Source organism: Poecile atricapillus, chromosome 1 (genome assembly GCF_030490865.1).
Source record: "Poecile atricapillus isolate bPoeAtr1 chromosome 1, bPoeAtr1.hap1, whole genome shotgun sequence".
Taxonomy (NCBI): Eukaryota; Metazoa; Chordata; class Aves; order Passeriformes; family Paridae; genus Poecile; species Poecile atricapillus.
Window position 1 is genome coordinate 134087866 of NC_081249.1, and position 13723 is coordinate 134101588.

Consider the following 13723-nt stretch of genomic DNA (forward strand, 5'->3'; position numbering starts at 1 on the left):
AGCCGCGCTCAGCCCGCAGCCCGTCGGCCATCCGCGGTCTCGGCGGCAGCAGCGGCCCCCCGAGGGTACTGACCTCCACCCGGCGGGGCCCCACTGGCTGCTTTTCTCGCCGGGTTCGGCCGTCGTCTTCTGGCTGTGCAAAGTGCAATGGGGTAGCTGACTGCGGGGTCCCGCTCCTTGGCCGCCGGGAGCTGCCGACCCACAGAGAGGATGCGCGAGCCAACCTGCTTCCCCCCGCCGCTGCTGTCTGGTGTTGCTTTGAAGGGGTGGAAAAGAAAAAAAAAAAAGAAAAAAGAAATTAGAAACACTTGATGCTTCCTTGTTTCTGGAGGGGGAGGGAATTTTTTTATCATGTCAGATTCTATTTTATATGTAACTTGAACTGCCTATAGGGACACTGGTGTATGAAGACTTATTTTTGTACCAGAAACCTTAGAGAAAAGGGATGAGATGGTTCTATTTTTAGTGGGTCCTATCCACTTGTTCTTGAACACTACCAGCTGGAATGTTTTGGGAACATAGACGGTATAGATGAAAAGGTGTTTGTTAGGTTTGTTGGTTTTTTTTAATTATTCTCTCCAAACTTTTTGGTAGAAGACTGTAAAGTTATGTTGTGTTTTAACGTGGTGTCTGAGTTTGCCTGGTGTGAAGGTCCACCTCTCTGAAAACTGAAGTTTTAAAAAAAAAAATATTGAAGGCATTTTTCTATGCACTTGCTAGGATTTCTTAAGTTGTACATACACAGTTTTTAAGAGAGTATCATATTTTATGTAAATTGACTTTATAAATAAAAATCTATTTATAAATGGCTTCAAGGGGTGTAAGATATGTGTATTTGCCAGAATTGCCCAAGGTGAATTAACTATGACCTGAAGGGGCGGGAGAGGGGAGTAAGAGAGCAATACAGCAGAGAGGCAGTTCTCCCTGGACCAGGTTTCATGTGCAGAAGAGAATAAGGAGTGGCATGGCATAATCTCCAGGCTTACTTTTTTTTTCCCCCCATTCAAGTTTAATAAATTCAGCACTTGGAGCAGGTCCTGCAGGTAAGATGTGTGGGGGAGCTGCAGATGTGCATAGGAGACAAGGCAGGTTTGGTGCTGGTAACCCCTGCCCTGAACGTGCACAAGGTGCAGCTGCAGGAGGCTGTATGGCCCCTGCCTGGGATGATGGGAGAGTCATGGGAAGGTAAAGAGGAAGTGGGTATCTGAAGTTTGTTTGTCCTGGAAGCAGCTCTCAGGAGGTAGGTTGGGGTGCCTTTATTCACGGGAGCAGCATCTCTGAGAGCAGTGTTATCCTTTAAAAACCACATGTAACCTATAGTCAGACTCATAAGCTCTGTCCCTTATGTTTGGGGTCATGCTGAGGACCTGCTTCAGAGGAGGTGAGTCACAGGTAAAAACTGTTAGTCTTTAAGGTAAGAATGCTGTGAAACAAAACACAGGGCTGAAGGCATGAAAAACTATGGTAGAGACTGTTAATTCCCTTAAGGAGCTCTAGTGAATGTTAGGAGTTGTTGAATGGAGCAAAATGGGCTGGCCTGTAGAATACGCTGAATGAACACAAAGCAGAAATGGTTATTAAAATTGACCTACTTTACAAGGACCTTGTGTATAATCTCTGCTGCCTTAGTACTGGGAAGGTAAAATTTTTAAGGAGTGTCACTCTGTAATTCCAGATTCAGTAATTGCAGTGGATGCTCTGTAATCCAGATCTGTAAGAATACTCCACATACATGATTCCATTCAAAGAGGAAAAGAAAAACCTCCAAAACAAGACATAGGTAAATGAAGGCTCTAAGAGCATGCAGCATTTATGAGCCTGCAATCAAGAGCAATAGTTACTGTGCATCAAGTTCATTCCATAATAAAAGTTGCTCTAATAAACAGTCCCTTTGAAAGGCACAGGGAATTCAATTCTTAATAAATGTCTTGCAAAGGTTTTATACCCATAAAGGTATAAAGAGCCATAAAGGCTCTTCAACAGTACCCCAGGTAGGTGCAAGAGCTGTGAGCTGACCTGGGCTGTGCTTGGCACCATCAGGGAGGGCTAGTGGAATGGGGGAGTAATGTGGTACCTTTCCCCAGAGAGACTTTAAGGGCCTCACAAATGACCTCCAAAAAATTAGCCAAACATAAACTCATAGAGATTCCCACATATTTATTCTCAGCCTAAACCAGCATCATGTAATCTTTCCCAGGTAGTTTAGAAATCATCTGCATTAGTCTGCAGAAGTGTCCCATTATTGCAGAATGCATCTGTTTAAAGCATGTTACTACTGCTTGGCAGGGTATTTGTTTTCTTTCCTTAGGTGCACTGATCATTTTAATATTACCAAAAGCAGTGTTTGGCTCTCTGTCAAGTAAGTAACTCACAGCATTGTTGCCACGTTCATCTGATCACCCAAGATACCATTGCAGCAACTTTGAAGCAGTATCAACTGTAACTCCATTGGCAAGAAACTAGCTGTAAGCGATTTTCACTTAAGCAATACTAATATTAGGGGGGGGAAAAAGAGCTTAGTCAGCATCACAAGTTACCTTAACGCTGTCAGTCAGTGCTTCAGTCAAAACTAGAAGGAAATCAGGAAGGTACAATTTTCCTTTAAAAACGCCACAGTGGTCATGAGTCTTTCAAACACCTGTGGGGGAAGAAGGTGCAGGAAAAAGGATGTATGTTTGTTTTAGAAACACGGGATGGACAGAGGGACTCCTTTCCCCAGCCATGGTCATGGTGACAAGTCATCAGCAGATTCTCAGATCAACCTGCTGAAGAGACCTCTGCTACACCAGAGAGAAGGGTACTGAATCATTCTGCCCTTTAAAGGAAGCATTAGGGAGGATGCAAGCTAGGTTCTGTGGCAGTTGCAGCGGGTACCTTCAGCCAGTCCAGCTCACTCATCTTAAGCACCACCTGAAGACTGCTTGGACCCTGCTGAGGAGACCTCTGACCCTAAAACCTCACACCTAGAACTCTGCTCCATTTATGCAGAATATATGCCATTTCAAAGACTTGGAGATGAAAGCCCTCTGACCATGAGAGTCACCTGTCAGCAGCAAGAGTAACAGCAGATCTGTCTCTCAGCCGGGTGCTTCCCATGCTTGGAGGAGCCAGCTACACTTGATGATGGGACCCGCAGTGTCTGGGTTAGCTGCGATCGACAAGAGCTGCCCTGAGGGATTCTAGGAAGCCTGGGTGCCTGCCTAAACTGCTACACTAAACACTTGTGGCCGGGACGGGGATGTTCTCTGATGAGAACATCATTTCTCTTTAGATGTACAACTAGAAACTCAGTGCCTAAAATGGAAACCCCAGCTCCCAGCAAGACACAAACCCAGCCATAAGGTACAGGGCTGCAGGAGAGTCATAGTCAGATTCAGGCAAAAGAAAATATGCTGAGGAATTCTGAGAAGTAAGGGGGGGAAAAAAAGGCTGGGGACTCCAGAGGGTACACACTTGTCAATGTGCAGGTACGAAGCACACTTCTGTAAACCTCTCACATCTCCATCCACCGATGGGTTCCCATTTTCCCAAGCAGCATTTTGCATGCCTCAGACATGGCTAATAAAGTAGAAACAAGTTGCAGGATGGTGTCAAGATTAGCTGCCCCCATCCCCAGGCTGAAAGAACCCTTCAATTTTCAACCACTCTCACCTCCTTGGCATTTTTTTGTTGCTCGGACTGAAGCTTTACTTGCTACCCAAAGCAATTGAAGCCCAGTACGTGGTAAAAAATAGTCCCATGAGTTATTGCCTGGTAATGTTTCAATGATGATGTCTCTCATGGGCAACCTCAGCTTCGGTTCCATGGCTATACTCCTTCCGAATTTCTTCACATACTACTAAAAATAATTTTGAAGGAAGAGCCTGTGCAGCCCGCTTGAAGGCTTGTACACCACAGGAAGACCTGGAAAACAGGCAGGAGGATGCCCTGCAGCATCCCCATGGCAGAATGGCATCGCTGGTCCTCCTTGCAGGGAGAGTGGCTTCAGCAGAGCTCAGCACCACAGAAAAGAGAACATTAGGAGATAAGAGTCCAGGAGAAAAGGGCTCTCTCCCGATCCTGCCACCACAAGGTATCACCAGTAAATACCCTCTTTGCCACAGATCATCCTGCGGAAAATAGCCCACGGTTGGTTTCAATGTAAAACAACTCACATTTACATTAACACCTCATAAAGATCTTGTTCCGGAGGGCAGGCAGCGAGGCGAGCTCCCGTGAATCAGCTTGTTGCTGCCTCCCCTCCCATCGCTGAGGAGCAGCCGCCAAGAAAATTCTTGTCCTGCCGGCCCTTGGTGTGCGCACCGAGGCTGCTGGGCTGCCACGGTTTGTGGGCAGACGGCTGTGTGCCGAGACTAGTCCCGAGGTCATTTCACTCTTTTCATGCAGGTCACAGAGTAGCTGGCTAACAGCAACAATTTTCAGTCATTCCTTATCTGGACTGGATGCGGGCCAGGAGCTTGGGAGGGTGCATAGCTAGGAGCGAAAGGCAGCCCCTCGCACAGCTGACGGCAGGCAGAGCTGGCCTGCCTCTGCCCGGCTCGGGCACTGGCCTGCGAGGGTTCGATTTGCTTCCCAGAAACTTCCATCAACAAAGCATTAGCCAAAGGCATACCTGGGAATAATGGGACTAAAAATATGAAAGGAGCCCCAGGTGTAATCACAAGTTAATGTCACACCCTAAGGAAGCTATCGGGCAGTACAACAAATGAGTGAGAATTCCAGGGACACATCAACGCCCAGCTCCTCTGGAGCTTTGTGCACACTCTGGCACACATGAACAGAGGAACTGTGCCAGGTGCTTTCAGAGCAGCCCTGGGACTCACTGCACGTCTTCCAAGCCAGTGTCTGGGATTTGCTCTGTGGAAAAGTGAGTGGATGCTCCTGTGGCTGGATCTGAGAACATGGAGGGGTTTTACACTTACAGATTCTCAGTCTTTTTATTATATTTGAGTACTTTCTTCCACCCATTATTTTCCCATAATAAAGATCTACTGAGAATAATAGTAAAGCTGGTACAAAAAAGAGAGAGGTGGCATGGTTAAGGCCCTTCCCAGTAAGAGAGGCTCGTTTGCACCTCTGCTGTCATCATCTTCAAGAAGGGAAAATTGAAGGGGAGCATCAGCATCCTTAGCTTAGGGAAAGTGTTGCAAAAACATCAGAGACTGAGATTTCTGCTATAAATTAAATTGAAAGTCTCTCCTGGTCTTGAGAGTCTACAATCAGACAGAGATGACTGTTCAGATCAGGATAACTAAATTCTCATTTTCTGCAGGTCACTGCCTGACCCCTTACTCCTGCTGTCCCCTCTCTTTTGTCCCCGGGCACAACAAGGTGGCAAAAGAATAAATGGAGTGACTCTCACAAGTCTCATCATGGCTGTGCTACAGGTGAGATCCTCAGAGAAACCCCAGCCAGATGGTAGGCTGCAACACCAGCATCCACACACGGTGAGCAGGAAAAACCCAAGGCTAGACAGACATTTGTTATCTACCAAAGCCATCAGCGTTGTTGTACAAGAGAGGAGAAATAAACAGTCACATGGAGAAACATAGAAATGGAAAGGAGAAGCAAGTGTAAGAAAGTGGTCAACAGTGGAGAGCACAGTGCATTAAATCAGAGCAAGAAGCACAGGGAAATGATTTCAAATATTGGTCTGTGATACCCTTCCCTCCCCTTCCATAAATGCTTTTGTTTATGGGTAGATGTTAATAACAGCAGAAGCATAAACATCAGAAGAGAAGAAACTTGTGGTAAGGCAATTGTTTGGCTGCAGGGACCGGGGCAGTGCTTCAGGCTTTGACCTGCGAGCATCCACTTTGCTGCTGGAGAAGCCTCAGTTTTCTCCTTTCATCTCCTGGCCTCACCCCCAGCACTTACAGCCTCCAGTACAACAGTTATCCAGTCACCAGACCCAGCAAATTGTGCTTGCTTTTTAAGTTGTTTGGTTTTGCCTTTTTTTTTTTTTTAAGGGAAGAGAAACCAACAAAGAGGCATGATAGCCCCAAGGGGAATTTTCTGTTAAAGTCACTGCCAAAAGAATGACCAATTTGTAAGTGAAATGTTGACACTTTTATAACACAGCAAATATCTTTCCCTTGAATGAAGCACTTCAAGACTTTTTTTTTCTGATTTTTTTTTTGTAGAAAAGATGAATTTTGTCAAGATGTTAAATACTAGAAGGAAGTGTTGCAATACTATAACACATCTTCCCTTTCACTCTGTTTCCTACATTCAATTCCTTCAAGACTCCACAAAGGAGCCACAGTCACTTTAGCAGAGCCATCCACAGAAAAAACAGATGAAACCCACTGGGTAAATAAAAGTATAGCTTAGAAGTATTACCAGCGGAGTACCTGCAAAGCCCTCTGCACAGGCTGCTGACTCCCATTTTCCTGGCACCAGCCTGCCTTCACCATGGGCTTGTTTATATCAAAGGAGAGCCAGTTGGTGCCACTGGAAGCAACTGGTCCCCTCAGTGAAACACCTGCACGTGATTCAGTGCCAAGGGTGCTTCTGTGCCTTCTTCTCCTCGCCCAGGAGACACCAGAGGAAACTGAGCAATGGAGAGGCTGAGATGTGCTTCCAGCAGCTTGAAGTTGTAGCACACGCTGCATTTGGGGCTGATTTGAATGGAGGCATGGATGGGGACCAGGTCTGGGTGAACCAGCTCAGCTCTGCAGCATCTCCTTGGCTGATTCCCTGAACCCTCCCTCCAGCAGCCTCCAGGAGTGTCCCACAGGCTGCACCCCTGCACACTGCACAGACCCTGAGTGCTGCTGAGATAGTTTATATCCTTTGGTCTTTGGTCTTGCTAGAGGACAGCCAGTAAGGGGAGGTGAGAGCAGAGAAGCTTTTGAAGTGGAGAGACCACAAAGCTCATTTAGGATGCATACACCACCAAAAAAACCCCAGCCACCAGACAGTAATAACTTCCAAACAGTGCTGACTGGAGTTGAAAACAGTGATGTACTGGCAGAAAAACTAGTGCCTAAGCCAAGTTTAGACGTGGTGTAAGCTGAATTTGACTGTTTATGATGCTGAAGAGTGCTAATGGTTGCCGGCAGGCAAGTCTTGCTGTTAAAGAGAAACACACAGCTTGTTAAAGGGACCTCTGGGCACTCATTCAGGCCTAGCACAAATCATAACCAACCCACTCTGCGCAGTAAAACCTCCTGGAGAAAGCGAGGACAGTGTCATGTTCCTTGGTGGAATTTGGGGTTGCAAGACACAGGCTGCATTTAGTGTGCACATTGCAGAAATCATGGACAGAGCAGAAAGCTGGAGAGAGCGCAGAGGATGAGAGATTCTGGGGACACAGTCTGGGGCAGGAGGCCACACAGGCTTCCTACAAGACGCTTTCTTCTGCTGTGTTTGGGGAGACAGGATTTGGGACCATTCTTTGTAAAAAGGGAGATACAGTGAATAAGAAGGATTTTAGAAGTGGAGCATTTGCATTAGAAAATGGTCCATTCTGGGAGTTGTTGAATGCAATGATTTTTCATTCCAAACTGTTGAATATTTTATTGAGATTGACAAATTTCTTCCTGGTCAAAATGTACAGGAGACCATTTGCTGAAGAAAAGACTTCACTCTGGGTCAACTTTAAAATTTCATTTTAAGGTACCTCTGAACTATAGATACATCAAAGTGCAGTGATGACATTTGAGCTACCAGAAAAATTCTGGCCTCTGCTTCTTCCATAACAAAATGATAGCAGATCAGCATGAGAAAGAATCAGGCGGTCAGCTGGAAAACAGCGAGTTGGAAACAGTAGAGGTACGAACGTGTGTGACAGCTTGTCCCCAGAGTCCTCCAGCCATGGGGGTAGCCTTGATGTTCAAAATATTCTCCTAAAACATCTCAGGGGTCAGGATCTGTGTGGCATTAACAGCCCTGAGTGCTCTCTGCCCCAGATTCAGCCCTGCCATAGGATTTGCAGCACACGGTGCGGGGACCAGAAGACTGCTGAGACACAGATGTCACGGCTTATGTAGAGGGAGGGGTTCTCCTCACGGGGTTCTCCTCACAGGGTCCTCCTCAAGCCCATTTTTCTCCAGTGCCTTTGGTCTGCTCCTCCCTAGCTCTACTTAAAATTGACTTTGCATCAGACATCAACCCACTTTCTTAGTGCTTTCACCGTGGGAGAAAGCTGGAAGTGGGAGGTGGAGCACAGGGAGCAAAGGAAAAAAAAAGAAAATGGAAAATATGGAAGAAAATGAGAGGCTGAGGAGGAAGGGGAGGAGTGGGGAGGAAGGGGTTGAAAGGGTTGGTGAAGGACAGGGGCAGGGTGGCCCCCAGCTGCCCCACATTGTGCTTGGCTCTATCCATCTAAATAAAGGGACCATCCTGACTTGTGTCCCAGCTGCGAGAGGTTTTGCTGCCTTTTGGGTTTTGGTGTCATCCCCTCCCCCTGTTTTGCTCCCCCTCCTCTCTTCCCTTCCCTCCCCTCCCCGCTTTCATCCCGACTGCATCAAAGTGCCCCCGTGGCTCCGACTCCTCGGGCATTTCCACCCCCTCCTGGAGGCACAATGTCCCCCTTTGTGGCCACCACCCAGATGACCTTTTCTACCTTCTTATCCTCATTTATCCCTGTGCCCCCGGGGTAAATAAACCCTGAGGTGAGAGATGGATAGAAGCTGGGACAGAGAGAGCTGGCCCTGGGGCAGGTGCTTCCTTTGGCAGCCCCACTAGCCCCAGCGAGGCAGGGGTATGAGCATGAGTTATTAGGAAGTGGTTTGTGCACCAGGGACGATCAGCCTGCCCAGCATCCCACAGTGAGGTGGAGATGCAGGTTTCACCCCAAAAGAGAGTGCATCCCTACTTGCACTTCACTTAAATGCCCATGTCAGCCAGGCCCATAGGAGGGGCAGAGCCAGGCTTGAGTTGGGGCAGCCAAGAGCACTTGCATGTGGGCACATGGGCCTTTGAAGAGCAAATGTCCAGCCACAGCCTGCACCAGGGACATTCACACGGGAGGAAAAAAACATTTGTTGGGCTCTGTGCAGCACGAGCCTACTCACGGCCCATCCTGTTTTGCCTGAGGGCTGCTCACTTCTCTCCTGGCTCTTCTCCCCCCTGCATGTTTCCCTTCAGTTCCTGCTGGTTTATCCATCTTTATTAGTCCCTGCTCGCTTTGGCAGAGCTCAGTCACCTGTCAGGACTCGGGTCCTGCATGGGGCTTCACCTCTGCTGGCTGCCACATTTTCCCACAGAGCCCCGAGCCTGGCACACGGTCCCGAGCAATCATAAATGCACTGTGGCTCAGTGCAGTCACAGTGCTATGAACTCCCAGTAAAAGCCTTTATTCTGCATGCCTGATGCTTTCAGACCTTGACATGCAAGCAGATGTGCCTGTGCCAAGTTCTGCTCCAGCCGTGCACACTGGAAATGCAGGACTAGGATGGGCACAGGAACACCCCCTACTCCCCGGGGCAGACAAGGGTGTCAGAGTGGGCACAGGTGGCTCACCCTGGCTGAGCATCTGGCTTGTGTTACTTCACCAGCTTTATTCATAAAGGGAAAGCTCAGATCCACACAGTGCCCCAGGTTGTCCGACATTGAGAACTCTCCACCCCAAAGCCCTAGTCTCCATGTGTTTCAGAACCTATTTTGGCTGCCCAAGGTGATACAGTCAGATCCTAAATTAGTCCCTTATAATCTAAATTGAATTTAGACCCAGAAAATCCCCAGCTTTCAGATGTTTCTGGTTACACAATAACTCTGGCTCTTCTTCTCAGAAGAGTGAAACGGCAGGATTTTGAAATTCCTTGTTGGTTCATGTTTGCATATAAATGCTGATTTTATCTTTTCTGTACACAAAGTAAACACAAAGCTGTTTTACAATAATGTTGCCGTTGGAACATGCACCAAGGATGGCAAAACAACTTGGAGATGTTTCCAGACCCAAGGACCATGCCTCCCTTCACACAAAGGAACCGCCCGCTCTGAGATGCCCAGCACACCCTCATCCCTGTTTATGCAGATCAACAGGCAGGTTTCACTAGGCAGTAGTAAGATCCCAAAGTAAAAGTCGGGTGGAGATGATAAAGGGTGTGCATTCATCCAGGCTGCCCAAGTGCAGGTTCCTTATGGAGCTGAGTTTTTCCATAGGTCCCCAAAAGCTGTGGATGCTGCTGGAAGTGCCCAGAATTGCTGCAACTGAGAAATGATGGCTCTCACTTTAACTGGGATTTACATCTCTTATAATGCTGGTCAACACAGGGAATGCAATTCAGATTAAAATAAACGTTTGAAGTAATGTAGCTATTGATGATTAACTGAGGGGAAGCTCTTTTGCTGAGAGATTCTCTTTGTGAAAGAACTAAATGCAGTCATGGCCAGAAGCAGAGAAAGGAAGATGTGCAGCTGGGAGGAGATAGCTGTCAGAGAATAAATTAATTCAGCATAATCCCAGACTTACAGAGCCCTGCTGGAGGATCAGAGATGGCCATACTTAAAAAAAACTGACCCTGTCCACAAGCCTGACAGCTTTAGTTATGGAAAAATTAGAGTACAATCAAATAAAACCACATTTTCTGATGATTTTTTCTTATTTGTTGGTGGATATTGCAGAAACTCTGTTTGAAAGTCAGCAGCCTCTGGTGAAAAAGCCGCTCTTGGGTATAATGGGAGAGGATAAAAATCCAGCCAAAATCCCTCCCTTCGGCCATCTAGGAGTGCGGTGTCTAAGTTAGTCATTTGACTACTCATCTACTTTAGCAGCCCACAAAGACAGACGCATTTTCTGAGAGCAGAATTCATTCTGCTTGCCCTAGGATGACTGACATGGGTGATGCCTGGCCCTCCCAATATCCATAGGTGGGTCTGTGGTGAGGAGATGCGTCAGTGGTAGCCAGCTTTAGGTGGTCAAGGGTTGCCTCTTGCCCTATACACCTGGGTGCTCATGGAGGCTGAAGCACTTCCCCCCATCCCAGAAGTCATCTCTGAAAAAACACCTATTCACCCCAAAGTTCATGGAAATCCAGGTTGCTGTAGCTTCCAGTGGCCTTTGCATGGCATCTGTACCCTCTGAGGCAGTATCAGAAACAGACCCCAGTTCCCTGCTGGTGGTCACCACACCTGATCAGCATGGGACAGACTGAAAAAGCCTGCAGCCTCATGCACTGGGCATCAACCCTTCAGTTTGAAATGGCACTAAATGCAACCAACAAAAGCTGGGTGATCTATTTCTTGTGCCTTAGCAGTCATACGAGTTTCAAATGTTACACTGCCATTAACATTGCAAGAGCAAAACTGTAAATGGCACATCAGCTGTTTAAAGGGAAACAATTAAAAAAGTTTACTTGCAGGATATTCCCATTATAAACCACATTTTCCTTCTTGTTGCTTTGGACAAGAGGTTTAAGAGAAGGACTGGTTTGTGTACATGTTCTCAAGGCACTGACTCCTATATCCAAAGCAAGAGGTGGCAGAAGGTGGGATAAACAAGACGACTGAGAAATGTCACATTATTTAGTAGTATGAGTTGTTCCATAGTTCTTCCATATCAGAAGCAATTGCAGTGGGACAAGCAAATCATCCCAAGCCTCCTGGCACAGCTGCCCACATCTGCAGGGCAAAGCACAAGGAGCTCCTGTAATGCAGCAGGCCCCATTGCAGCGTGTGAAGCCCCGCTGCCAGTCCCAGCTATCGCTTGCAGCCAGGTAAGTAACACTGCTGCACATCTCATTACTAGAGGCAGACCCTCAGCCTGCCTAGAAATGTGAGCAACAGCTTGGGTCAGTATGAAAGAAAGAGTATATTAAATTGTCAGGAACAACAGAAAATGCAGATGCCAGTATCTTGTCTCTAAATGGAGTCACTCGCCCACACAAGCTCCTCATCTGACCTCACTGTTACTGCCTTCATTGTTTCTGTAAAAACCTCAGAGCCATTTCTGTCCATAAAGAAGATGGAAAATCCATTAATTGCCTCATGGCTGCAAGACAAGCCCACCCCTACCTTGCCCTGTGCCCTCCTCCTTGCCAGAATCCCCAATCCCTATTCCCCACTGAAAATCAGGGGAACTTCTAAAAGGCTGGAAAGATCTCTCTGACTCTGCTCCTGCCCTCTGCTTTGCAGGAGGGCATGTGTATATGGCAGGGCAAGTGAGGGGGCAGATGCACTTCTGTTCCTTGAAAGAAGCCCTACCATGTGTATTTTCTGTAGGTGAACAGATGTGGCCATTCCATGTCTCCCAACCCATGTTGGTCTGGTGTCACTGCTCCTGTCCTGGCACCATTTCCCTGTCCCCACAGCTCTGCCACCCCTCCCTCTCCTCCCCCCTGCTTCTGCCTTACCTCCAGCCTCTCTGGGCAGTGATTAATGGTGCCCATCAATCAGGCACGGCTGCGATGAATGCGGCAGCAGTTTGCGATTAACCTTGGAGAACCTTGTCCCCTGTCCCCGGCCATCCCCCTCCAGAACCCCCCACTGAGATTATCGGGTGAAATGAGGCGGGATGAGTTTGTAGGGGGGGGGGGGGATGGCTGGAAAACAGGTCCCCTGCTCTTTTCATATTGAAATGGAGAGCTCTCAATCACTACTTTGAACTTTCCTTGCAGGGGTAAAAAGAATCCCGAACCCCGGTGTTTTCCTTCAGTAATGCAGAGGGGAGTCAGGACTGGGACAGTCAGGTTAGTGACAGCAGTGGTGCCAAAAGGACTTGGTTCACCTGCCTCATGGGAGAAGAGAAAGTGTAAAACCATGGGGTAGTTACACAGGGGACAGAGTTTCACTTGACCTCCCTCTGTTTTCTCTCCTGTCTGTGAAGCAAACCGTGGCTTTGCTAGTGCTGTACTGACACAGGACAGAATAGAGCCCTTGCTTCCAAGAAGTGATGGCAATTATTTATTAGTTTCTTATAATGCCTTTTCATGGCTTCAGCTGAGATTTGGATTATTCATCCCTGCCACTGGAGGAGAGTGCAAAGGGAAGGTGCTCCCATCTCCTCTTATGCCAAATACTTATATTTGGGATTGCTTGGCTGGAGCAGACCAACATCCTTGCAAACAGCAGTGTGGCTCTCTCCAGAGCAGCAGTTTGCGGTTTGGCACATTGCAGCAGGCTGAGGAGGAAAAGCCAGTGACACCATCTGAACTACACCTGCACTTAACACACTGCCGCGGTGTGAGTTGACGCTGGGTGGTTTTGACTTGGAGGTGTTCAAGGGCAAGGTTTAAGCCTCTGGGTGAGAGGGTTTGCTCGTGGTGGTGGCTCATTGCTGGGGCTGGCATTTCTCAGGCAGACAGTGCTGTCAGCTCGGGGCGATCATCCCATGGGTCACACACCTGTTGTGACAGCAGGGTGGGAGGTGAAACGGCCAGCACCTCAAGTAGAGACAACTAGAGATCAATCTAGGGCTTGTAATTCCAGGAGGGAAGCTCTGGTAAGTGAGGACATCCTCCAGTGAGTGGGATACATTTCTGCTTTCACTCCTTCAAAAGTCCTTAGTGCTCCCTCATTTGCTTATAATCACCAAAAGGCTTTGTTGGTAAGAAATAAAGCTTCACGTGCTCCCATTTAGAAGCCCATGGGGCCCTTTATAGTCTTGTCCCTTGCAGATAAGGATGCAAATTAACAAACGAACTTCAATTAATAGCCAAATCCCTTTAAAGAAACAGCCTCATACTCAAGCATTTCTGAGCAGGGTTTTACCCATTATTTGTCTCTCATTTGAATGGTCATTAAGAACATTTTGAACTCTGTTGTTCATACATTTATA